Source organism: Nansenia antarctica (genome assembly GCF_963989245.1).
Source record: "Nansenia antarctica genome assembly, chromosome: 9".
NCBI classification, from domain to species: Eukaryota; Metazoa; Chordata; class Actinopteri; order Argentiniformes; family Microstomatidae; genus Nansenia; species Nansenia antarctica.
In genome coordinates this window covers 21,527,778-21,538,502 of record NC_137679.1, presented here as the reverse complement: position 1 = coordinate 21,538,502, position 10,725 = coordinate 21,527,778, and positions in this window count along the sequence as shown.

Genomic DNA, 10,725 nt, shown 5'->3' with positions numbered 1-10,725 from the left:
ATTGAACAATTATAATTATCTTAAATAAATCAACTTTCCACTTTGTTTGTTTCCAGTTTGAACGCAATCTTGTAGTAGCACAACCTGAATAACAGTACATTCAAATGTTTCACTGTATCAGGGTCCTTACAGCTATTTCAAAGCACATAGCCTAAAGGCAGCCTAATGTAAACTGTTGCCAAAATCCCCTCTGATCCCTACAGTCTATATTCCATTTCCTCAACAGTATCAGAGATGCATAGCAGATTTAGCTTGCTGATCTGAAACATCAGTAATGGGAAGAGCACCCCAGACGACATACATGGATGAAACCCAACTCTTGTTTCAGAGCAATTCATAAAATACAATGAATTCAATAAAGGTATGCATCGGAGCATTTTAGTGTGTGGATCTCTTTTTTTTTCTCTCTTTTTTTGTGTGCACATATTTTCCATAGTTATGATACAGACAGTAAGCCTATAATACAAATGACTCTGAAAGGCAAAGGGCAAATTAGATATCCACTTGCTCCCTCTACTGGCCACTGACTGGAACTGTGCTTCAAAGCTCATCCTCATGACATTTTCTGGAAAATGATGTCTCCTTCTTTGAATGATCAGTGACCTTTTGTACAATTTATATTGGTCAAGTAAATAATAAGCTGATGCAAAGTTAAGAGCAGAAGCGAGTAAACCTAGAGCCATCGTCTAAGCTGATCAAATCCTCAATTGTGGAACAGAGAATAGAGAAACAGATTTACCTGTGTAACTGAGGTGAGGCCTGCTGTTGTTGGAGACAGGATCCTTTCGCCAGTGCTGACCTCCTAGACAGCAGGTGTTATCAAGATGGCCAACAGCAGGTGAGGTAAGGGAGACTCTCCCTCTCAGCCTCCATGTCAGCCTAGTGTGGCTTTGTGTTGTCTTGCCCTGACAATGGATAACGCGTAAGCAGACACAAATGAGGCTTATCACCAGTGGATGGCTTTGCTGCTGTCAGTCTGAGATAGAGGATATTAATGGCCCACAGGAGCAGGTGTCATGGTCAACAGTATCAGTTGAGTTGATGAAGGTCAGCAAGAGTTCAGCAGCCTCTACAACAAACACAAAAACTATTTGCATGGCCATCTGTGAGACAGATAACATAAGTAGTCGTCCTATGCCAGACTACTGTATACGCAGCATTGCAAATGTAAATTCCTGAGACTACTACGCTATGACACATCTTTTTCCATTGATCCATGATTCCAAGTGATATGTGATGTATCTGCATCCATGGCATTCTAGTCTCATTGTTATTGATCTCACAATAACACATATTCTTGGTTAATCAACCTCATGGCGCATGGTTCCCATTGCTTTTCCAGCATGCCAATGGAAGGTAAACAGCAGCATCGAGAATTGACTCAGTATAGTTTGAAACACACATAAGGAGGAATGGAATTCAGCTTATCTAAAACACATGTCTGAGGACAACAGACCATTGAGGTGGCCTCGAACATTCTTAGTTTTACACAGTTAGTTGATAGACAACCCATTCAGATAGGCTAAATATCAATCAGCTTCGGTTACTGCATCTTATTTGCCGGTTATTAGTAACTATGGTCCGTACTCCACATACTGCAGAACCAGCTCAGCACCACTAGAGGGCGTACAGACATCTTTGATCTCTGAGTCTGGCCCAAAGAACATGGTGTGTACCCCCCCCCCCCCCCCCCCCCCGTAGTCTGCCATGGAGAACTGAGAGGTGAATAACTGATGTATGTAGATATGCAAAAAATATCGTAAATCATCATTTCCATTGATCCATACCTTCAGATACCTGTAGGATTTGTAGTTATGAGTTACCATCCAGCAATGTATCTCTTTATTATTTATGAAACCTGTAGAATTACGTATGACACCGCATTGATGAGTATCGACTGTAAATATGTAGCATCACATGCAGTGTCGACCAGTATAATGTACATCTTAGCAACAGCAGTATAAAGGTCATGATGAATGCTATGTAGTGTATTGTTATGCCATACTATGTATCTGCATCAACATGCACTATGTATTGCACATTGCCCACAATGTGGTTTGTTGAGTTTCCTGTGTGACACCAAACAAGTCACATTCCTAACAACTACTGTATGTAGTGTGACTAAATTAAACGGCATCTTAATCCATAGGCCTACATGCACCTTTGTCTGTTTCAAATGTCATACATACTATCTGTTTCCATGTACTACTGCGTCTCTGAGGTCTGAGGTCTGAGGTTTGACCATCAAAACATGTCTGAGTTATGTGAGCACCCTGCCCTATAAGAATCAATGCTGCTATTCCCTTCAACCTGACATCTGTGTGTTTGCTTTATAGGTCTGCATTGCAATACTACTGATGTACTGATGTGCATCATTATTTATCAAGATGCCATAGCTGATAGAGATCTGTTGTTGTTACAGTATGTATTTGCTAATTCGCTAATGTTTTCTGTCTGTCACATATTTCATCACTTAACCCAAGGGGATACAGATAACAGCTGGCCAGCAGGTTAAAACTCAAATGATTCCACATGTGATACTTGGGTAAGAATGGGAGGAGGGAGCTCTCATACTCAGAAGTGGTTGAGTGTGTTTTAACCTTAACCGTGTAAATCTCCTTCCTTCCGAGGGAGAGCCATTTGACAAAGCCATTCCCCTGGCATACAAACCATAGAAACCAACATATGAGAGACCATAACTTGCCTTAGGGAATAACATAAAAAAAACATTGCAGCATAATCAGACCGCATGACATGAGATAACAGTCTAACCAATACACCATTATTAGTCAGTGAGGTTTTCAGGTTCACCTCAATGCACCAACACTACAATGTTTACACACAAGCATCTTTTGTTTCCCTACAGGAACTGCACAGTGTATAGGTAATGTTCTAATCTTTACTGTATGAGCAGAAAACTACTGTATGAGCCAAACAACAGCCAGACAGCTAGGCGGGTGCCATTGCATAAGGCTGTAGATTGCTGCCCTATCAAGAAAGTCAGTATCCCTATTAGGTAGCCATGGAGATCAACAACCTCGTGTGATTCAGGTGATGTTCACTCTTCACTCTCTCAGTCCTTTGAACAGACTGTGGAGGAGGCCTCTATTCTATAAGGCAACTGTTACATGATTATTGCTATTCTTTTTTAAAGGCACTTGTTTACTTGTGTGTGTGTGTGTGTGTGTGTGTGTGTGTGTGTGTGTGTGTGTGTGTGTGTGTGTGTGTGTGTGTGCGTGCGTGCGTGCGTGCGTGCGTGCGTGCGTGCGTGTGTGTGTGTGTGTGCGTGCGCGCGTGCGTGCGTGCGTGCATGTCTGTGTTTGCTTGCTCGAGGCTGTGGGTGTGTTTGAGGACAGGTTGTGATTCAGTAGTTGGATCATATTTAGGTCAAATACTGTGCACTATATCTCACCTGACAGACCAAACATATGGACTAAATTGATTGCAGTGAAAACAACCATGTGGTGTTTTAGCGGACATGTTAGGGCATGTGGTGTTTTCCAGAGGTTTGAGTTACAGCATGTCTAGAGAGAGGCAGAGGTGCTTCTTTGACCACATCATGTCGTTTCTGGTTCAATGTCTGTAACTTAACTCAATGTCTGTAAACAACAATACGACTACATCATATGAAGTTATTGATCTAGTGAAGGTGAAAAGGTGAACAAGGTGGTCGATCAAGTAGGTTCCTGCTCAGTATCAGGTGGATGACTGGGTGGTCAACATGCCTATGTTCAGACACATGAGATCAGGAGAGACATGCTTTTTAAAAATTCAGGTTATTTCCTAAATCCATGGCAGTCTGACCATCAGTCAATGTTATAGTAACTATAACTAACTAATGTTATAGTAACTATAACTAACTAATGTTATAGTAACTATAACTAACTAATGTTATAGTAAATATAACTAACTAATGTTATAGTAACTATAACTAACTGATGTTATAGTAACTATAGTGACCATCAGTCAGTGTTACAGTAACTATACCAGAGGTGGTGGAATGGACATGGGGCAAAACAGCAAGCCCCTGTATAGCTGTACAATCAACAGTAATGGTGATTGTGGCTAGGCTTCCTGATGGTGGATGGTGTGACTGGAGAACTTTCTAGACATATTATGTCTCTCCAGAGAGTCACGGTGACCTGAGATTGTAATTACAAGGTATTCACTTGAGATTTGCCTGAATAGTCCCTATTGTATCCTAAACATAGAGGTCCATAACTACAGTATGTGTTTTCTATTACAGTATGTGCACAATACAGTGACAATACAACAAAACCGGGGTTGGGACACATTTCTTTTCAAGATGTAATTCCAATTAGTTAATTGAAAAAGGGGCATTCATTTTCAAGTTTTTTTTTGTTTTTTTTATTTTGTATAAATGGAGTATCTTGGCATACTATTTATTCTACTGTAAATTGGAAAAAGCATTGGAATTTGGAATTGAGTTTCAAAACACTATCAATATGAATTGAAATATGAATTCAATATGAAAAGTATTGAAAAGGAATTCACCCCAACCCTGATGTGCATCTAGAAAAAAAGATCCAAGACACATCAAGGATGAATGTCTCCCCAAAAAATAACATTGCTTTCATAAGATGTGGGACATGAAACCTTTCACTCTCAATTGAGCACTGGGCACACTACATCTACATTCATCTGTTTCTCTCTCTGAGGAGCCTTCAGGCCTGTCTGCTTAGAAGGTGTTCTATCAGCAGTGAAACTGAAATGGTGGTGTCTGTTTCTTAAGCTCTTTAAAGGTGACACAGTCCTCTCAGAGCTAAGTTGAGATTCAACTTTATTGTCACTGAACAGAGCAGCAAGTACTGAGACAACAAAATGTAGTTCATGCACTCATCTCCCCCCAAGGAGAACAGAGCTCGGAGCTCTGGGTTCTGGGCACAGGGTCAGCCATCTTCAGCTAGGTAGGGGTTAAGTGCCTTGCTCAAGTGCACACAGTGGTAGTGGTAGGCACCTTAGATATGATGCCAGCAACCCTCCAGTCACCAGCTCACATCCGGCTTCTTCCTGGGGTGGGGATCAAACCAACGACCTACCGATTGCTGGACAGCCTCTCTAACCCATGGGCTACCTGCTGCCCAGAGGGTCACAGTGGCAAGGAGTCCACACAAGGTGAGGACTGGAGTAAGAGGAGGAAGAGAAGGAGGAGGAGGAGGGGAAGGAGTGGTATCTCTTGACTGTTTGGTTGTGTTTTGTTTGTTAGTTTGTCAACTCTTAGCTTTAGGTTATTCGTTATTTGTGTTATTTAGTACGTACCTTTCCATTTTCCATTTAGTAGTTTGTTTAGAGTAAGATTAAGTTTGGTTGTTTGTTTATTTGATTTAGTATTGACTACAGTTTATTGTCTAATTTGTATTGTCACACACTAGCCATAGGAAACAGGCGTAGATGAGATACCCTTGGGTATACATTACATCACGTAGGCTCATCTATGTTAAATACAGTAGGCAAATGAGCGGCTGTCATTATGTAGAATTGTACACTAGTAGGGTCACACTTTATTCTTTTGTTTCTTTGGGTTGACACCGCTCATAGTCTGCCTGTTGTCCTATGGCTTGTGTTTTTGTACACCACCATTTGTTTATTAAATCATTGCACTTTAGTTCTCTTTTGTGTTGTGGCATTTATCAGTTTTTCCCTCCCACATTACAAGTGGCAACATTACACCCTTTATGTTACGGCTCCCCCTACACCCCCTAGACGTAGAGCCTCAGGGAGGGAGAGAATGGTGCCTGGGCACAGCGATGGGAGGCGGGGCTGAGAGACTAGGGCAGGGCCTGTTGCTAACAACCCCAGCCAGTCACCACAGAGCCGGCCTGTGCACACACACAGCTGTCTGCCCTGGGACTGGCTCAAAGCACACTTCCAGAGCAAACAGTTCTTGGAAATCTGTCCCAGGGGGAGAAATGCATTCCATGAATCTCCGGCTCTATAGCAGAGCTAAATAGCTAGAGCTGGTTGGCTGCCCTATTGTACACGTCTCAATTCCCCTCTCCTTAGAGCACACAGACTCACACAAGCCTTTTAACAGGCCGATTTGGACAGCCGCAGGTTAACAGGGAATCCCCATGCTGCCCAGAGGCATTAAAACAGCAGCTCTCCTGACCTGAGGAAGTCACCCCAACCATTGGCTTAACTACACAACATGTCTTACTTAACTGGGAGTGACTTCTCCCTTTGGTGTGACACTGTGAGAGGATTTGTAAAAAAAAAAAAAATAAATAAAAAAATTGTCAACTTCAGTTGAACTTCTGTTAGATAGGAGTACCGTTAAGTTCCCCCTTTTTCCCATGGTGCACTTGGGGATTTCTTACTCACTGGAGTAAGGGTGGTGTGACTTCTCTCAGACTCAGCTGTGTAAACTTCCAGTATCAAAATCAATGTCCAACATCCAACCAGCCAGATGTGGGACCTAAGCTCAAAAGCTGTATTTTCCACACATTTTTCATTACTTTCCAGAGGGTGATTGACATAGACCAGAGGAAAACATCAGATCAGGTCTCCAAAAGATGGAGAGGCACACACACACACACACACACACACACACACACACACACACACACACTGCCAGTTACTCTATCTTCATTTGATACAGAATGGTAAGCAGAATAACAGAACAACATTGATTGACAGGGTTGTAGTAGCCTACTGTACCTGGACCAGAAGCAGATGGTTTTTAAGCCCATATAAATCCAGATCCAGTTCCTACTTTTATTTGACGTTCTGTTTTCCTAAGCTCCACCTCAGACTGCTACATCTGTTAAATAAATGTAAATGAATGTCAACAGACTATATAATCACACCAAAATCAATAGCCCTAGCTGCTTCTGTTTGATTGCCTCAGTAGCCAAAGTGCTGCTTCGAACGGGATTATTGGGCATTACAAGCAGTCAATATTTGAAATGCTTTCTCTAAGCCAAAGGATGTTGTGAGACATAGGGGCTCTATATAATCCAGAGATTTTTATGTTTAGGTTTTTCTATAATACCCTGTATTATCAGACCTGATAAAGTCATATGAACACTAACATTACAATATTATGTTTACCCATTCAATTGTCTAACAGCTGACTGAATGAGCTTGATCAGGGGCATTATAGACAGTGATAAGATAAACACTGGGGATTACAGTGGCTCATGAACTGGGGATGTGTACAGTACAGTATGTATGCTAGTATGCTGACTGAGGAATGTTTGACTTGACTTTAACTGAATAGTAAGTGTATCTTCTAAAAAAAAACACAGCAATGTCAAGATCTCAGTCTATTTTTTAATTTAATTTTATTTCCTTAAACATTCTTAAATGTTTAAACGTTCTTTCTTAAATGTTAAATGTTTCCTTAAACATTCTCAATGTTCACAGATTTATGGACTGAACAGGGAATGATAAGGTGATAATGTGTAAGGCTATTAGAACATGATGAGTATTCTTATTTTTCTTATATTCTTATTTAGAGGAGTGGCTGAACACAAGGGTGGAGACAGAACAGAGGATAATTGTTTATCATATGGGCTGTAATCCTGACTAATTTGGTTTAAGGCTAAGTTGAGATATACTACGAGGATAAGAGAGAGAAAAAAACAAAAACAAATGCATGGACAAGGCCTCTCCCTAAAACAACATATCATCCAGCAGACACTCCCCCACACTGTGACTGGAATAGTGGATTATGCTTCTTATGTACACAACAAAGGAATGCATCCTACAGTTCATATTCATATATTTTCAGCACATAACCGTACACTGTTAATGTTACTGTATGTAACTACAAAACAGCACTTTTCATATAATGAACATTTTATTTACTCTGATAGAGCAAAAGAAACCAATGGGCAACAAGTGACATTTGATAGAAGAAAGTCCACAATGCTAAGTGAAGACACACAGTGCAGTAACAATACTATCATCTTCTGACAGTTGAAAACTCCCCTTCCAATTTGCATAAACCCTCTCCTCGGTATGTGCTTTTTGGCTTTTTAGCATGCAAATACATGTTACTGTGACATTGAAAAAACACATATTTCAGTGCCAACTCACAAAATACACCTACTTAGTAAAATGACATTCTGGTGTGTGCACATCTTGTGTGTCAATCTTATGCTTAATTCGTATGAAATCATCCAAAAAGCAGAACACCACATTTGTGTATATCAGACAGGGAAAACAAGGGTCCGTGGTAAGACGGTGGCTCTCATCTCAGAATTGATTGGTCAGGGTTTGTTACTGACCGTGAAAGCCCTTGTCTAGCAATTCTACAAACACATGTCTAATCCGGCTGGTGATAGCTGACTTGTCATTATCTACAGGGTCTTATCTGTTGTGGGTGTATTAATTAGGCCTTGGATGATCTGAAACACAGATGGCAGGTGGTGGGCAGAGCAAATGGTAGAGTAATAAGGTAATTGACCAGGCTTTAGGGACCAGACAATCTATGAAAGCACAAGTTGACCGGGGTCATAGACTCTGATCATTGGTGACCAAGTGGAGGACGATTCAGTCAATAGAGCTTAGCTTTTTCTTCCACTCCGTCTGGGTCAGTATCAGTGTGAGAGTGCATTGGTGTTTCCTAAGTTAGTATAGTGGAACAACAGAAGGAAGTGAAATGTGTTTGGTCAGATATAGTAGCTATGGTGTATATGTTTGTGGGTATTTATAGGTTGACATCCACTTGCAACTGACATTTCAAGTTGTGCTATGCTTTATTTAACATGAGAGCTTGGCTTTTGAGCCACATTTTCCCAAGGTTTCATAATTTTGCAAACTTGATGGATGGGCTGCTGTGCTTTATCAGCTCCAGTATCTCAAGAATTCTCAAAATTAAAAACGTTAAATCAGCACACATACATGCACTTGAAAGAAGGCTCTGCAGAAATATAGTAAGTAGCACAGCAAAAAAGGTACAGAAACTCATTACAATGGTAATAAACAATAACAAAAGCAACTGAGTGCTGTGTCATTCTTTTGGCATTGTTGGAAGTGTTAGAACAATGTTAGGACGGGGTTAGAACAGAACAATGTTATAACAGGGTTAGAACAGTGTTATAACAGGGTTAGAACGTGTTAGAACAGTGTTAGAACAGGGTTAGAACAGTGTTAGAACAGAGTTAGAATGGTGTTAGAACAGTGTTATAACAGGGTTAGAATGGTGTTAGAACAGTGTTAGAACAGAGTTAGAACAGAGTTAGAATGGTGTTAGAACAGGGTTAGAACGTGTTAGAACAGTGTTAGAACAGAGTTAGAATGGTGTTAGAACAGGGTTAGAACAGTGTTAGAACAGGGTTAGAACAGTGTTAGAACAGAGTTAGAATGGTGTTAGAACAGGGTTAGAACAGTGTTAGAACAGTGTTAGAACAGTGTTAGAACAGAGTTAGAATGGTGTTAGAACAGGGTTAGAACGTGTTAGAACAGTGTTAAAACAGGGTTAGAACAGCGTTAGAACAGAGTTAGAATGGTGTTAGAACAGTGTTAGAACAGGGTTAGAATGGTGTTAGAACAGTGTTAGAATGGTGTTAGAACAGTGTTAGAACAGGGTTAGAATGGTGTTAGAACAGTGTTAGAACAGGGTTAGAATGGTGTTAGAACAGTGTTAGAACAGGGTTAGAATGGTGTTAGAACAGTGTTAGAATGGTGTTAGAACAGTGTTAGAACAGGGTTAGAATGGTGTTAGAACAGTGTTAGAACAGTGTTAGAACAGTGTTAGAACAGTGTTAGAACAGTGTTAGAACAGTGTTAGGATGGTGTTGGAACAGTGTTAGAACAGTGTTAGGATGGTGTTAGAACAGTGTTAGGATGGTGTTAGAACAGTGTTAGAACAGTGTTAGGATGGTGTTGGAACAGTGTTAGGATGGTGTTAGAACAGTGTTAGGATGGTGTTAGAACAGTGTTAGAATGGTGTTAGAACAGTGTTAGGATGGTGTTAGAACAGTGTTAGAATGGTGTTAGAACAGTGTTAGGATGGTGTTGGAACAGTGTTAGAACCGTGTTATGGCAGGTGTTAAAGCAAAATGTTACCAGAACACCAACACAGTATACAATCATAGTGAGTACAGTGTTTTCTGCTGGACTTTCCATGATGTTGCTTTTTTTCTTTTTTTGCATTAGGCCCTATCCTCATCATCACACATAAGATCACAGTGTCACATTTTGATAATGTATTAATGTGTAGTGGGGTAGATAAGGGAATTGATACATATTTTGATATATCATTCATAATATTAAAAACCACTTATCAGCACTTTATTGGACATTCTGCAAGACTACACAACTGGTGGTGACTTTATCATGATTGGATGATGATCTTTGGTTTTGTGATCATGGTTAGATGATGTCAAAAGAAGAACCATTCTGTCTTCCTCAACGTTGACAGTAATTTTCCACTGAAATGGGTGTCAGTATTTGGTAACCATTTGAAAAAATACTCAAGATGGAGATTTGACCATGACATGGCTAACTTGCTACCCATGTAGCAAAAATGCTACTTTGTGGCCTACTTTTAACATGGGGATTGATATCTTTGCATAGCATGCCTGTGAGCTTCATGAGCAAGCCATATGTCAGCATATAGGAGAGCCATCAGATCCTCCCCCTGCCTGCAGCCTCCCCAGTGAACACAGGCAGCAACAGAGAAACCCTCCCACTGCCTCTCCCTCCCCCTCTCCCTCCCCCCTCTCCCTCCCTGGGGCTGGGCCAAGCTCTCCCTGC